Consider the following 16,585-nt stretch of genomic DNA (forward strand, 5'->3'; position numbering starts at 1 on the left):
TTCTCCATCTTTGGCTGCAAAGAATATAATCAATCTGATTTCGGTGTTGACCATCTGGTGATGTCCACGTGTAGAGGTTTCTCCTGTGTTGTTGGAAGAGGGTGTTTTCTATGACCAGTGCGTTCTCTTGGCAAAACTCTATTAGCATCTGCCCTGCTTCATTCTGTCCTCCAAGGCCAAATTTGCCTGTTACTCCAGGTGTTTCTTGACTTCCTACTTTTGTATTCCAGTCCCCTATAATGAAAAGGACACTGGCACTTAGATGGTCAATAAGTGTTTGTTGAATGAATAAATGTGATACAGACCGAAAGCTATCGGGGGTCAGGAAGGGAAGAGGAATACCAGGATTAGGTTCCACAAGGATTATTTCTAAATTTTGGTTGTAGGAATGCTTTATGAAGACTGGAGCTGAGCCTTGAAAGAAGGGTAAAATTTAATAGAAATAATAATATAGTTGGGATACACTGTAAGACTAGCAAAACCTTAGCAACTATTTCTGCAGAGCTCGACTCTCAGGTAGGGTGAGGACAGAACCGGGAGAAGTCAAGCCCGAAGGAACGTCAGGAAGTTGGGATGCGAAGCGGAAACGTCCATGAGTGGGATTTGAAATCGAGCCCAAGGGTCAGGGGTGGGGGCCCCTGGGATGTCCGGGCGCTGCAGTAAGTTCTCAGGCCCTTGTCATAGGCCACCTTTGGAGGCCGACTCTCCCCATTTCTTCCCTTGGCCCCAGCCAAGAAGATGAAGAGAGATACACACTGAGGATTCTGACTCTGGTCAGCCTAAAGGGGTTTCTCATGGATGGACTGTCCTGGAGGGACTGTCGTGTAGGGGAAAAAAAACGGTTGTGCAGATCTATGGTCAGGTGGCCGGTCAGTGTCGGGGTGCTTACTCCCATTTCCAGTGTGGGCGTGCTCAGTCGTGTCCAACTCTTTGCGACTCCATGGACTGCAGCCCGCCAGGCTCCTGTGTCCGTGGGATTCTCCAGGCAAGCAGACTGGAGCAGGTTGCCATTTCCTCCTCCAGGGGACCTTCCCGACCCAGAGATCAAAACTGTCTTCTGTGTCTCGTGCATTGGCAGATGGATTCTTTACCTCTTTACCACTGCGCCCCCCGGGAAGCCCCCGTCTCCAGCAGTGCCGTGGTAACTATGCATCGCCATGAAAACTGCTCCTCCGTTCCAGGCTAAGCTTGGCTTAAGTCAATCAGACAAGCCCTTTTCAACCTCAGCCTGAGATACCGACTCACAAGTGTTGGTGTCTGCCTCCCAAGCAGAAAGCCACAGCGCCCCCTTCAGGAGCAGGAGGGCATGGGGTGTGTAATCCCACACCTGCTCAGAAATGGAACTGCAACTTGGATTCCTCTCTCCATCCCTGGCGTCCACTTACTCCGGTCTACTCTCCCTACTCCTGCAAGTCCACACCACTTGGCTTTGCCTAATTCACTTACTTATAATTCTCAAAATGCACCGGAGAGAACGGTATGTAGGCAAAGAAGCAGGAAGGATACAACCTGTTCAGGAAACAGTAGCAAGTTTGGTTTGGACTGGAGCATGTGGAGACCTCAGGGTGCGGGCCAAGGGGGGAGGACTCTGGGTCCTGCTGAACAGCTGACGCAGCTCTTTCTCCCATGTAGGGGCGGGGTAGGGGGGACAGGTTCCTTAACCATCTTAAGCTGCTTTCCTTATCTGTAAATAGAGGCTGTAATACTGCCTTGCAAATCTGTGCTGAGAACCGAGCAAGGTCAGATGTGTGCAAGTGTCAGGCACAGAAGCAGACAGTGGGGCGGGGTGGGGGGGCTCCATATGCTCTACATCAAGGCGCTGGATTTTGCCTGGTGGCTGGCGAGGGGTCAGAGAGAGATGTGAAGCTGGGGAAGAGTGACTGCTGCTGCTAATCCCACTTTGTTGTTGTTCAGTCGCAAGTCGTTTCTGACTCTTTGTGACCCCATGAACTGCAGCACGCCAGGCCTCCCTGTCCTTCACCAACTCCCGGAGCTTGCTCAAACTCTCCGTGATGCCATCCAGTCATCTCACCCTCTGTCGTCCCCTTCTCCTCCTGCTTTCAATCTCTCCCAGCATCAGTGTCTTTTCCCGTGAGTCAGCTCTTCGCATCAGGTGGCCAAAGTATTGGAGCTTCAGCTTCAGCATCAGTCCTTCCGGTGAATATTCAGGGTTCATCTCCCTCAAGATTGACTGGTTTGCTCTCCTTGCAGTCCAAGGGACTCTCAAGAGTTTTCTCCAACACCACAGTTCAAAAGCATGAGTTCTTGGGTGCTCTGCCTTCTCCATGGTCCAGCTCTCACATCCGTACCTGACAACTGAGGTACAGAGAGACTACGCAGTTTCCCAAGGTCACAGTCAGCCAGCAGCAGAGCTGGAGTTAAAACCAAGCTCTTAACCGCTGTAGTGGTTATTCTTCCTCCAGCTGAAAAGAGTGGAAGGGAAACGGCCTGTAAGACGGAGGCAATGTCAGGGGTCATGGAAAAGAATTGACTGATGACCAGATTAAAACTGGACTTGGCTTTGCTTCCAGCATAGTGGTCAGGCTGCTGGCAAGAAAACTTAAGTGATCAGCACATTCATCAACAAGAGTTCTGTGGCAAGGAGAGCCCATGGCCCGCTCCAAAGCCCAGGCCTCTCCCTGTCCCAGGTGCTCCGTGGAAAGGCCCGTCTAAAGCCCAGTGGCCGTGTGCCCTGCGGGTGTGGAGCTTGAGGAGGCAGGGTGGGTTCACAGGAGCTCTTCCCAGTCCTCTTAGTGCAGAGAAGCAGGTAGATCTGGAAAGGAGCGGTCCTGGCATCGGGACTTGACGCTGCCCACTCACACACTGACAATGGAGAGGTGTGCTCAGGAAGCCGACTGCAGAGGTCAGGGACCCGGGCTGGAGGGGGCACCCTCAGCAACCACATGGACTCGGGTGACCAGCCTGGTCAGTACCTGCTGCACAGTTTCAGCCAGAGAGAATTTAATACAGATCATCAAACCCAGCATGGTCTCTGTGCAGCCGGAAGGCCGGAAGGCCCAGGAAGCCCGCCCTGCCTGCTGCCGCCCTTCGGGTTGGGCTTCCATGGCAGGAGTGGGGAGCGGTTTGAGGTGGTTCTACCAAAAGCCCCCCAAACCAGGGCAATCTGACTGTCGCTCAGCCATCAGAGGTGGACGGATCAATGACAGTGGACAGAAGAAGCCCATCCAGCTTCTTCCAGGGACACCCCAGGAGACCAAGAATGAGGAGGAGAAAGACTCTGGCCACCCCTAGCCTCCAGCCTCTGGAGGAGCCTCTGCTCCTCTCCAGTGCTTTCGTTAGCCAGGCCAGCGTGGCACTAGCGCTCAAGGGAACCTGGGAAATGCATTCCCCATGGCTGGGCTTGAAGAGGAAGGGCAAGGGTGACTGCTGGGCAAGTGGTGGTTGAGGAGCACGCCATTAATCCCACCTTGGAATGGTCCTGGGTTACCTGGGATAATCTAAAATTTCATAATGACTGAAATTTCCTAGAAGTTTAAACGTCAGTTCTTACTCACTCATGCTTTGTCTTCCCAGCACACAGCATTCTGTGCTCCACTTGCTCAATGAGACCTGAACACCAAAGTCTGGCTACAGAGTCTTCATCTGCACAACTGTTCAGAATTCTTCTCCGTAGTAAAAGCATATTAAAAAGCAGAGACATTACTTTGCCGACAAAGGTCCGTCTAGTCAAAGCTTTGGTGTTTCCAGTAGTCATGTGTGGATGCGAGAGTTGGAGAATATTCATTAGAAGGACTGATGCTGAAGCTGAAACTCCAATACTTTGGCCACCTGATGTGAATAACTGACTCATTGGAAAAGACCCTGATGCTGGGAAGATTGAAGGCAGGAGGAGAAGGGGACAACAGAGATTGAGATGGTTGGATGGCATCACTGACTCAATGGATATGAGTTTAAGTAAACTCCAGGAGTTGGTGAAGGACAGGGAGGCCTGGCGTGCTGTAGTTCATGGGGTTGCAAAGAGTCGAACACGACTAAGCGACTGAACTGAACTGATAGGAAAAGAGTCCTCAAGCGTCACTTTACTTTTATTATGTTTTTCCTTAACATGATGACAAATCCCTAACAAAATCATTGAAACAAGAGAAGTATTCTCAATCAATTGTAAATAGACTAAGAATTTATAAATGTTGAAAAGGAGACACGAATTTGTTTGATAATATGATCACCTACCTAGATTAACAAATTAAAATCGACTGAAAATGCTTAGAACCAATAAGGTGATTCCATGACCTGAGTGGCTGGAAAGTACTCAAGACTTAACGCTTTTCTCATGTAATAAGAAGCCATTTAGAAAACTAAAGGGAAGGAAAACGTGGTTCGCAAAAAATCAATATACAGGACTTCCCTGATGGCTCAGTGGTCAGGAATCCGCCAGCCAGTGCAGGAGACACCAGTTCCATCCCCGATCCGGGAAGATCCCACGTGCTGCAGAGCAACTAAGCCCGGGAGCCACAACTACGGCGTCTGCGCTCTGGAGCCCGGGAGCCGAAACTGCTGAGTCTGCGCTCTGGAGCCCGGGAGCTGAAACTGCTGAGTCTGCGCTCTGGAGCCCGGGAGCCGAAACTGCTGAGCCCATGTGCCCTAGACTCCGTCCTCTGAAGCAAGAGAAGCCACCGCGATGAGAAACCTGACCACCACAACCAGAGAGTAACCCCCGACCCCACCCCATCCCTCGCCACAACTCGAGAAAAGCCCGAGCAGCAGCAAACACCCCACATGGCCGAAAATAGAGAAAGAAGCAAAGGCGCACGGAATGGCGGTCCCCTTGGTAGAAAGGGAGACGCCATGTGATAGCAAAGCCCCCATCACCTCCTGGAGTGCTGTGGGCAGAATCTAACCTCATCACCCCTCGCAGGATTTTCAAACACTGGGATGCGTCCTTTTAAAATTCTTCCAGAAGAGTGCGCATAGGAGAAGAGCCATTAGTGGTTTGGGAGGACAGAACGTGTGATGAGGGGAGGAGACTTTCCTTTAGCAGACAGGATGGTACCCAGTTACACAGTGTTTTAGTAAAAAACAGCGCATTAATGGGACCGTAGGAAGCAGGCAGGTCCATGAGACCCCAAACAATCAGGTAAGAGAGGACGACTGTGACATTTTCTATAGTGGGCGATTATTCATGTAATTTACAGAACAGTGCGGTCAGGCAGGTTACACCCGCCGCTGTCATTCAGCGACTTCCGCTGGCTGAGTGCTTCTCCGGTTCCTTCCAACGTGGGTCATGGGATTGCGGAGGAAGGAGAGGACAGGAAAGCTCTGGATCTCAGAAGGTGAAACAGACACCCTGGCGGCAGCTTATGCTTCTCTTCCATCAAAGTTAATCTGCGGAAGAACCGCTGGACAGTCATTATCAGCTCTGGGACAGCAGCGTTCCTGCCTCCTAGAAGGGTCTGCGTTTTCATAGGCCTGAATCTGCCGTGTGGAGGGTCTGTGTTAAAGGATGCAGAACGCTTTGTGCGGAGGGTCTCCGCCCCTTCTGCAGACCGTCCTCTGCTTTGCTGTAATATTTTAAAGACTGTCTCAGGGGTATTCCCAGGCCAGATGCTAAAATGCTACCACAGGTGATACTATGTTAAAAAAAAAAAAACCATTTTCAGAAATAACTTAAATACATCCTTTCCCATGAATTGTCTCTAGTATTTCAGGCCTGCTCCACGGAAACCTGCAATGAAAGCTTTGAGGAATGAGCTGCCAGCGTTTAGATAATTGTCGAGCGCTTTGCTCGTCTGAGATCACGGGTGCCCGCGTCCAGTGCTTTAAAAACTGTGGCTCCAGATCCTTCTCTCTGTCAACAGACACTGCAGATCCCAGCTTGGGAACTGGATCAGTTACAAAAGTGGGTTCCATCCCTGGGTTGGGAAGACCCCCTCCCTGGAGGAGGAAATGGCAACCCACTCCAGTATTCTTGCCTGGGAAGTCCCATGGGCAGAGGAGTCTGGAGGGCTACAGTCCATGGGGTCGCAAAGAGTTGGATTCAGCTGAGCAACTAAACAACAGCAGCAAATTTACACCCAGAGAGAAAGGAAATGACAAGGCCAGTGGTGACCTTGGCTTGGTTCCCTAGTCCCTTGTGGAGGACTTCTGGAGCTGGGATGGCAAAAGCATTCCTTTTTCCTGGTTATTTAGGGTTCTGACTCAAGTGGGCCTTGAGGCCTGGTCTGTTTCACCTCTCTGAAGCCCAGCCCTGAATCTCAGTGGTACCAGGACTGGGGGCAGCTGCGGATAGTAGTGTAACACACAGGCTTTGGAGTGAAACTTCTCAAGCCTGGGCTCGAATCTTAGCTTGACCATTTAACTCGATTTCCTGAGGTCTCATGATAGTAATAGTGCCTACCTCACAGGGCTGGGGTGGGGAATGAATCAGTGCAGTGATGGAAAACACCTAAGAACATTGTTATATTAGCACTGGTCTGTAGCAGGACGAAAGGGGAAGGGGAGGAGGAGGGTTGTACCAGGCAGGGCTTCTGTTGCCTAGCAACACCGCTCGCCACCTGTTCCACATTTTGAAAAGTCTGGTTGTTGCTGCACTTCCTTTGGCAAAAGCAAGGTGGTGAATAGAGAAAAATCTAGGAACTGCCAGTTACCTGGGCACCTACGTGATGGAGAAGGGAACAGGCTTATTTGTGATGTTCCAAAGTTGACACTAGGTCACTGGGGAAAATGTTTGTTCTCAGCAGGATCAGGAACTGTCTAACCTTTCAGTTGTTCTTGAGGAATAGCGAGCAGATACAGGGCTCCCCCACAGCTGCGCTCACCTGCTGGGAAATCAAGACTTGGCCCACGCTTGACGTAGCTCCCACACCTGGAAAATGGAATGTGGGAAGCAGGGCAGAGAGAAACCCATGCTGCACATAGCCACCAGACCATCTTTGTAAATAACGTTTTATAATGCACACTGACCTTTCCGTCTAGTCAAGGCTATGGTTTTTCCATTGGTCATGTATGGATGTGAGAGTTGGCCCATAAAGAAAGCTGAGCGCTGAAGAATCGATGCTTTTGAACTGTGAACTGTGATGTTGGAGAAGACTCTTGAGAGTCCCTTGGACAACATGGAGATCCAACCAGTCAATCCTAAAGGAGATCAGTCCTGAATATTCATTGGAAGGACTGATGCTGAAGCTGAAACTCCAATACTTTGGCCACCTGATTCGAAGAGCTGACTCATTGGAAAAGACCCTGGTGCTGGGAAAGATTGAAGGCAGGAGGAGAAGGGGACGACAGAGGATGAGATGTTTGGATGGCATCATCGACTCGATGGACATGAGTTTGGGTAGACTCCGGGAATTGGTGATAGAGAAGCCTGGTGTGCTGCAGTCTATGCAGTCGCAAAGAGTCGGACACGACTGAGCAATTGAACTGAATTGAGCTGAATGCGCATGGACAGTAAGCTTGCTCTAGGTGGTAGGAGGCACTGTGTGGTGTCTTATTTGGTGGTCACCTCTGCCAGGTGGTGCAGAGACTCTTTGTTAGTTTGGATGCTGATAAGAATGTGTCCTCATTATCCATAAGAGTATTTTTTGCTCAGTATAATATCCATGGCTGCCATTTTTGTTGAATACTTGAAATATATTACTATCATTTTATAAAGGATCACTACTGAAAAGTCTTGCAATAATTCAGTATTATTTATAAGTCACTTTCTCTTTCTTCTAGATACTCCAGGTTTATCTTTTCTTTTTCCTGAAAGTCTGTGATTTCACCAGGATGTGCTGTGGTGTTGATTTGTGGGGGTCATTATTTTCAGGCGCATGATGTTCTCTCTCATGCTGTTCCTGCTGCTCAGTCGCTCAGTCGCATCTGACTCTGTACGACCCCATGGACTGCAGCCCACCAGGCCTCTCTGTCCACGGGATTCCCCAGGCAAGAACACTGGAGTGGGTTGCCATGCCCTCCTCCAGGGGATCTCCCCAACCCAGGGATCGAACCCAGGTCTCCTGCATTGCAGGCAGATTCTTTACCTGAGCCGCCAGGAAAGCCCCATTCTCTTGCAGTACGTAGGTTTAACTGTTTATTTTAGAAACGTTTTCTTGAATTACGGTTTTTAGTATTTGATCTGACCCCTTGCTTTGTTTTGCTTCTTCAGGGACTCCTGTTAGCCATGTGTTGGATATTCTTTTTTTCTGCCTTCAATATTTGGCACAGTTTCTAACCTTTTTACCTTTTTCTTTATTCTATTAAAATTTGTTCATTGATTTATTTTTGGCTGTTCTGAGTCTTCGTTGCTGTGAGGGCTTTCCCTAGATGCGGCGAGCAGGAGCTGCTGTCTAGCTGCGGTCCCGGGCCTCTCATTGTAGTAACCTCTTATTGCAAAGCACAGGCTCTTCTCCAACACCACCATTCAAAAACATCTGTTCTTTGGTGCTCAGCCTTCTTTATGGTCCAACTCTCACATCCATACATGACTACTGGAAAAACCATAGTTTTGACTAGATGAACCTTTGTCAGCAAAATGTCTCTTCTTTTTAATACCCTGTCTACATTGGTCATAGCTTTCTTTCCAAGGAGCGAGCACGTTTTAATTTCGTGGCTGTCCACAGTAATTTTGGAGCCCAAGAAAATAAAGTCTGTCACTGCTTCCACATGTTCCCCATCTATTTGCCATGATCCCCTTCCCCCTAAGTGTGGTAGGACCTGGGATCGGGAAGGGATACAGTCCCCATGATTAGGCTACATTCCCTGGCAAATGTGGGAGTGTTTATCAGATATAATTAAGATCCCTAATCGGATGGCTCTCAGGTAAACAAAAGAGAGAGTCCTGAGTGGGCCTGGCTAATCAGGAGACCATTTAAATGAGAATCCAGGAGAGAGATTCAAAGCGGCAAAGACTCTCTCTCTTGGCCTTGAGAAGGCACACGGCCACGTGGTGGAGAGGGCCTGGAGCTGTGACCAGCGGGCGGCCTCTAGCCGCCAGAGGTCTTAGTTTTACAACCACAAGGAATTGAATCCTCCCAGCAACCAGTGGGATTAGAGAAGGACCCTAAGCCTCAGAGAAGACCGCAGCACCAGCCCACACCTCGATTCCAGCCTCCTGAGACCCTCACCCGGGACCAGCTGACCCGTGCTTGGGACCCTGACCCTCAGAAACTGCAAGAAAACCGGTTCGTTCTAAGCTGCTCAGTGTGTGGAGGTTGGTTCTGCACCAACAGAAAACGAACAGAGTGCCTCGCAGCGTCGCCCCGTTTTGTGAGCACGTCTTTCCTTGTACAGGCTGTTGTTCTATGGCTGTTATTCTACCCCTCTCCTTTTCTAGGCAGTATCTTTGTATGAGACTCAACCTTGGTATTTCTCTGCTGTGGATTTTTATACGAAGTTCATTTCCCCGAACTTTTATGAGAAGGCTTAGTGCTAATAGCTGGTTTTTGTTTTTTTTTTTAAACCGAATAGAGATCCTTCTGTTGTTTTCAATGAGCAGCCTGCTAAGGACATGTATTGGCTTGACTCTCAGTTATCTGAACGTTCTCTCTTCTTCGCTTCTATCGGCCCTGTGCGCCTACGTCTTGATTTTACTCCAAGCTGTTTCTCCTTCTTCCCGTCCAGGAAGGGAGCCTGGGGGGTTGGGGGTGGGGGAGTGGTTTCAGGAGTTCACAGAGTGGGACCGATCCAATGGGCCAAACCACACGTGCCGATCGGTCCGCCGGCTTCTGCCCGTCGCCCTGCTTCGTGCTCTCGCTGCTCTGCGTCCCCTCGCTGCTCTGCGTCCTCCCACGAGGATGCGAGTACCGTGCAGGCCTTGGTGCTCATGGCTTGTCACACCTGCTTGTGTTGTGGAGTGTATGGAGACACTCTGGCATCTTGTTAGCTGGTGAATGTCAGGCAAAGGGTTTTTGTTGCTGTTTTTAAAGACTTTTTTTTCATGTGGACCATATTTGAAGTCTTTATTGAATTTGTTACAATATTGCTTCTGTCCTATATTTTGTTGTTTTTGGCCAGAAAGCATGTGGGATCTTCGCTCCCCAACCAGGGATTGAACCCCAGCACCCTCTGCATTGGAAGGTGAGGTCTTAACCGCTGGAGCACCAGGGAAGTCCCATGCAGGGAGCTTTTTTTTTTCTATTGGGTTGCTCTGCCTGTTGTTACTGGGGAATTGGGGAAGATCCAGGTTATTCAAGGCTTCCAGGTGAAGCGAGTGGTAGAGAAACCCCTTAGCAGTGCAGGAGATTTAGAGATGTGAGTTCCAGCCTTAGGTTGGAAAGATCCCCTGGAGGAGGGCACGGCAACCCACTCCAGTATTCTTGTCTAGAGAATCTCATGGACAGAGGACCCTGGCGGGCTGTAGTCCCTAGGGTCACAGAAAGTCGAACACAACTGAAGCGATTTAGCACACCTGCACACAAAATATTATATATTCAAAGACAAGTCTCTGCCAGGGACTCCCCCGAGGTCTCCATTTTATAACCCGAGAAAACCTAATTCCCAGAGTGGTTAACCAATTTCCCCTAAGTCACGCAGCTGGCGAGTGGGAAAGTCAGCATTTGAACCTGGTTCCTGGGATCTCTTTGGAAGGAATGATGCTAAAGCTGAAACTCCAGTACTTTGGCTACCTCATGCGAAGAGTTGACTCATTGGAAAAAGACTCTGATGCTGGGAGGGATTGGGGGCAGGAGGAGAAGGGGACGACAGAGGATGAGATGGCTGGATGGCATCACTGACTCGATGGATGTGAGTCTGAGTGAACTCTGGGAGTTGGTGATGGACAGGGAAGCCTGGCGTGCTGCGATTCATGGGGTCGCAAAGAGTCGGACACGACTGAGTGACTGAACTGATTTCAGAGCCCTTATTTTTCCCCACTACATTTTGTTTACAAAGCTGCTTTTACTGTAGGAATTCCCAGCTTTAAAACCTAGCTTGGTTTCCCGCTACCTGAAGCACCCAGCACTTGAGGCTCCACCCTGCCCGTCCAGCCTCCTCACCTCTGCTTACTAAAGCTCAGCCCCGCCTCTGGCCCCAAAAGCCCTCCCCATCCCCTCCCTGATCTGTGATCCCTCTTCTACTCCTCCATCTCTTCTTCCAAGTCCAGATCAGGTGCCTTTCTAATCGATTGCTAGAGACTCTAATAGTTTTTGGGTTTTTATTCATGAATTTAGAGGGAGGGGAGGTATTTGGAGGAATTAACCTGTGCTTTTCTATTGTTATTCAGTTGCTCAGTCGTGTCTGACTCTTTGTGACCCCGTGGACTGCAGCACGCCAGGTTTCCCTGTCCTTCACCATCTCCCAGGGCTTGCTCAAACCCATGTCCACTGAGTCAGTGATGCCATCCGACCATCTTATCCTCTGTCATCCCCTTCTCCTGCCTTCAATCTTTCCCAGCATCAGGGGCTTTTCCAGTGAGTTGGCTCTTAGTGTCAGCTGGCCCAAGTATTGGAGCTTCAGCTTCAGCATCAGTCCTTCCAATGAATATTAGGACTGATTTCCTTTAGGATTAACTGGTTTGATCTCCTTGCAGTCCAGAGGGCTCTCAAGAGTCTTCCCCAACACAATTCAAAAGTTTTCTGTACCTTTCTAAATGCATTTTCTGAGCTAGTGTTAGTCACTCAGTCGTGTCTGACTCTTTGAGACCCCATGGACGGTAATTAACTCACCAGGCTCCTCTCTCTATAGAATTCTCCAGGCAAGAACAGTGGAATGGGTTGCCATTCCCTTTTCTGGGGGATCTTCCTGACCCAGGGATTGAATCCGGGTCTGCTGCATTGTAGGCAGATTCTTTACCAATTGAGCCATCACCCGCCTGCCAAGGCAGGAGATATAAGAGATGTGGGTTTGATCCTTGGGTTGGGAAGATCCCCTGGAGAAGGGCGTGGCAACCCACTCCAGTATTCTTGCCTGTAGAATCCCATGGACAGAGGAGCCTGGTAGGTTACAGTCCATAGGGTGGCAAAGAGTTGGACATGACTAAAGCAACTTAGCATGCATGCAGGAAGGAGGAGCCAGTTAGAACTCCCCCACTGAATTAACTAGAAGGGATTAGCAGGGTCACTCCTTAGCAGGACAAAGGATGAGTCCCTGTGTAGGGCGGAACCCGGGGTGTAGACACAGCTGTTCTTTGGCTGGTCCTAGCACATGGAACACTGCACGCCTGACTTGCAGCTGGGAACAGTCAGGGTACCTCCTTCTCTTCCACAGAAGCAGGCCATCACAGTGCTTCCCTCATCATCATTCTGGTTCCAGGGGACACCTGCCTTTCAAGACAGCCTGCTGGCTTTATTATTTATTTAGGTGTGGTAAGGACCTGCTGTCTGTCTCCTTGGTGGTCTGTGGGCCTTGGAAGGCAGGAAGCCAGGGACATCCTGAGCTCCAAGTCTGCTGGGGCAGTTTCGGGGTGAAGGTTGGGGATGGCTGAAGGATGGAATTTAGGGATCCCCACGCCAAAGCTAATACTGCAAAGTGAAAGTGAAAGTCGCTCAGTCGTGTCCGACTCTTTGCAACTCCGTGGACTGTACGGTATATGGAATTCTCTAGGCCAGAATATTGGAGTGGGTAGCCGTTCCCTTCGCTAGGGGATCTTCCCAACCCAGGGATTAAACCTAGGCCTCCCTAGTTGCAGGCGGATTCTTTACCAGCTGAGCCACATAAAGCATTGTTTTAAGATTTGAAAGAAAACACTGCATGTGAAAATAATCTGTAAATTATAAAGTACTATGAATAATAGAGACATTCCCTAGTGGCTCAGATGGTAAAGAGTCTGCCTGAAATGTGGGAGACCCAAGTTCAATCCCTGAGGTAGGAAGATTCCCTGGAGAAGGAAATGGCAACCCACTCCAGTATTCTTGCCTGGAAAATCCCATGGACGGAGGAGCCTGGTGGGCTACAGTCCATAAGGCTGCAGAGAGTGGGATACGACTGAGCGACTTCACTTTCACTTTCATGAATAATAGCTGTTACTGTTCAAGGAAATGGCACAAGGAATTTTTACCATTGGCAGCACCTACTAAAGACCTCATTAAGAGACTTCCCTGGTGGTCCAGTGGTTAAGAATGTGCCTTGCAATGCAGGGGACGCAGGTTCGATCCCTGGTCAGGAAACTAAGTAGTGCCGACTCTGTAACCCTGTGAATTGTAGCACGCCAGGCTTACCAGTCCTTCATTCCCTCCGTTTGGTCAAACTCAAGTCCGTTGAGTCGGTGATACCATCCAGCCATCTCATCCTCTGTCGTCCCCTTCTCCTCCTGCCTTCAATCTTTCCCAGCATCAGGGTCTTTTCTATTGAGTCAGTTCTTCACATCAGGTGGCCAAAGTACTAGAGTCTCAGCTTCAGCATCAGTCCTTCCAATGAATATTCAGGGTTGATTTCTTTAGGATTGTCTGGTTTGATTTCCTTCCTGTCCAAGGGATTCTCAAGAGTCTTCTCCAACACCACAGTTCGAAAGTATCAATTCTTCGATGCTCAGCTTCCTTTATGGTCCAACTCACATCTGTAGATGACTACTGGGAAAACCATAGCTTTGACTATAAGACCTTTGGCAGCAAAGCGATTTCTCTGCTTTTTAGTACGCTGTCTAGGTTGTGTGTCCAAAGTCGCCTCAGTTGTGTCCAACTCTTTGAGACCCTATGGACTGTAGCCCACCAGACCCTTCTGTCCACAGAATTTCCCAGGCATGAATACTGAAGTGAGTTGGCATGCCCTTCCCCAGGGGACCTTCCCAACCCAGGGATCGAACCTGCATCTCTTGCATCTCCAGCATTGGTAGGCGAGTTCTTTACCACTAACACCACTGGAGAAGTCCAGGTTAAAAGTAAATAAAAGCCCTCTTTCAATAGGACAGCTTCTCTCCATCAGGTGGCTCAGGGACACCTGGCGGGATGCAGAGCACCCTCCCTCTGTGGAGACTATGGTCAACACACATACCCCATCAGAGGATCCTTCCTTCTGAAGCCTGTGTCTCTCCTAAACCCTTGATCACTAAGTCCCCTTTCATGACAGCAGGAATTCACCCAATGGCCTTTCATGTATTAGCCTGGCCAGGCTGGAGCTTTGCTAACCAACCCTGAGGTGTGGAGCTTGGTCGGCACTCAGGATTCATGTGCCGGGTCTTGCCAGCATACTCCTCCTGCCTCCTGGACCGACGTGAATCTGCATGGTATTGGCCCAGCCCCAGCCCATGGCTTCTCAGGAAGCATCTCAGCCATATCAGATCTGTCATCCTGCCTGGTTCGCACAGTCCCCGGGTGTCCCTGTCCTGTGACTTCCTCCGCGGCAGACACCTGGTCCGAGGGCTGTAATGAACGTGCGAGGCTGAGATAGCAGCCACAACCCCAAATCCCTGCTCCCTTCCGCTCTCATTTGCATCTCTGGTTTGAAGCACAGGTGCTTTGTAGCAGCCAGTGTGTGGCTCTCACGTGTCCAGAACCTGCGCCTATGCAGCTCACCTGAACCTACTGATACATCCACTCATCAGACAACCAGTGAGACTCATAAAAATCACCATCTGGGACCCGTGTAGGAGCCACAGGTGATGCAGAGAAGCATGGAACCCAAGACACCGTGGCTTGGATGGCAGACCATTGTTTTACTTACCGTCGAGAAAGAAATGTCCGTGACACATATCGATCGTAAGATGCATCCTGATTTCCCAGCTGTTAAAATGCCTTGGAGAAGGAAGCGGCAACCCACTCCAGTATTCTTGCCTGGGAAACCCCATGGACAGAGGAGCCTGGTGGGCTACAGTCCATGGGGTTGCAAAGAGTCAGACACAACTGAGTAACTGAGCACACAGAATGCCAAAAGAGGCATGTGTGAGGTTTGATGACATACGAGGCACCACGGCTCCTTTTAAAGAGCCGTAATCTTCCTGGGGAGAAAACACGCACGCTCACAGCAGGAGGTGGTGCCTACTTGACTCTCAGAGGAGTCGCAGGGGGTTGGGTGCTTGAGAGGCTGGAAGGGTTGTTAGTGGCTGGATCTTGAAGTACAGGCTGGATGGATACCATCTGGGTGGAGCTGAGGAGGCCTCCTGAGAAGAGAGGAGAGAGGTAAACACAGCAGAGCAGGTGTGTACATGTAGGAATATGGAGAAATAGGATCAAGTGGGAAAGGCAGGTTCATGTCCAGGTTACGGTCATCCCTCAGGAGTGTGGAGTTTATCCTTGAAGCACTGGGGAGCCATAGAAGGTTTCAGAGCAGAGGAGGAGCTCAACAGGCAGTATTAGGGGAATATTAATTTTGTGGTATCAGGCGGGATGTACGGAAGCAATGGTCACAGGCAGGGAACCTCTTGCTTCCATGTATCCTGTTTCAGAGACATTAGAAGTCCAGGAGGGACTTCCCTGGTGGCCCAGTGGTTAAGAATCCACCTTGCAATCTGAGGGACCGCCAGTTTGATCTCTGGTGGAGGAACTGCGATCCCACGTGCCTCTAGTATGCCGCAACTACAGCCTCAATGTAAGATCCCACGTGATGCAACTAAGACCTGGCTTACCAAATAAATAATTTTTTTTTTTTTTTTTTTTACAAAAAGAAGGCCTGGAATGCAGCAAAGAGAAGAGAGTAGCCATGTGGAGTGAAAAGGAAGGGACAAAGGGAAACTCGTGCAGAAACAGAAACAAGCAGGACATGGTCATGAAAGAGGAATGTGTCAAGACTGTATCAAAAATGTGGGTGTGGACAGCTGAAGCTGCACTGCAGGGTACGGGACTCCTGGGGTCCTATTTACCGCCCCGGCCTTCTCCACCACTACAAAAGAAAGGCCCCACGGCCTCTCCAGGCTGAATTCACATTATGGTTGCCATGGTTTCCTCTTCTATAAAGTGGTTTCATCGATACTGACATCTTTGGTGATGCTTTACAGGAGACTGAGACTACATCCTCTGATTGTAAGTGCCTGGGACAACTCACAAACAGCCCCATTTGGTTTTGCAACCTCTCCATGTAGAAAAGCAAGGGCAAGCTTTACTCTAGGTGCACTGAGAAATCAAACGACCTTTATAAACATCACAAAAGTCAGAAGCAAACCTGGGAATAAATCCAAGGTTTCCTGATTCAACATTTGTATCTTAAGTGTGTGTGTTTGCTGAGGACCTTGCTGCCGTCAATAAAATAGAACCAAGTACTGTGTACACATTGAGAGCCCTGTAAATACTGGGCAGTGACCCAGGAGAAAGGGTTCATTCGTGGGAGAGAGTTCCCCTTGTTTTCTACCCCATCGTTGATGCTGTAGACAAGGGGTGGGCTGCACGTGCTGCCCACCAGACAGGGCGTTCACACCCTTGACTTTGTACATCCTGGGTTTTATGTTGTTAGTTCTGGAGACTCTTAGAGGAAGCACTTCTTCTGGAGGTCAAAGTCCGGGAAAACACTGTACTAGCAGAGTTTTTCTTCTTGTTCTTCAAATGGAGCGGTATATTCAAAGGCATGTCTGATTCCATAGTATCTGTTCAAAACGGACTTTACCCAGCAGTGAACAAACGGATGTGGGGGACCTTCTGTCCAGCAGAACCCAGGCCTGTCTAGGGGGTGGTTGTTGTTCAGTCACTAAGTTGTGTCCGACTCTTTGCAACCCCATGAACTGTAGCACACCAGGCTTTCCTGTCCTTCACTATCTCCCAGAATTTGCTCAAATCCATGTCCATTG

The sequence above is a fragment of the Bos mutus genome, chromosome 4 (assembly GCF_027580195.1).
Source record: "Bos mutus isolate GX-2022 chromosome 4, NWIPB_WYAK_1.1, whole genome shotgun sequence".
NCBI classification, from domain to species: domain Eukaryota; kingdom Metazoa; phylum Chordata; class Mammalia; order Artiodactyla; family Bovidae; genus Bos; species Bos mutus.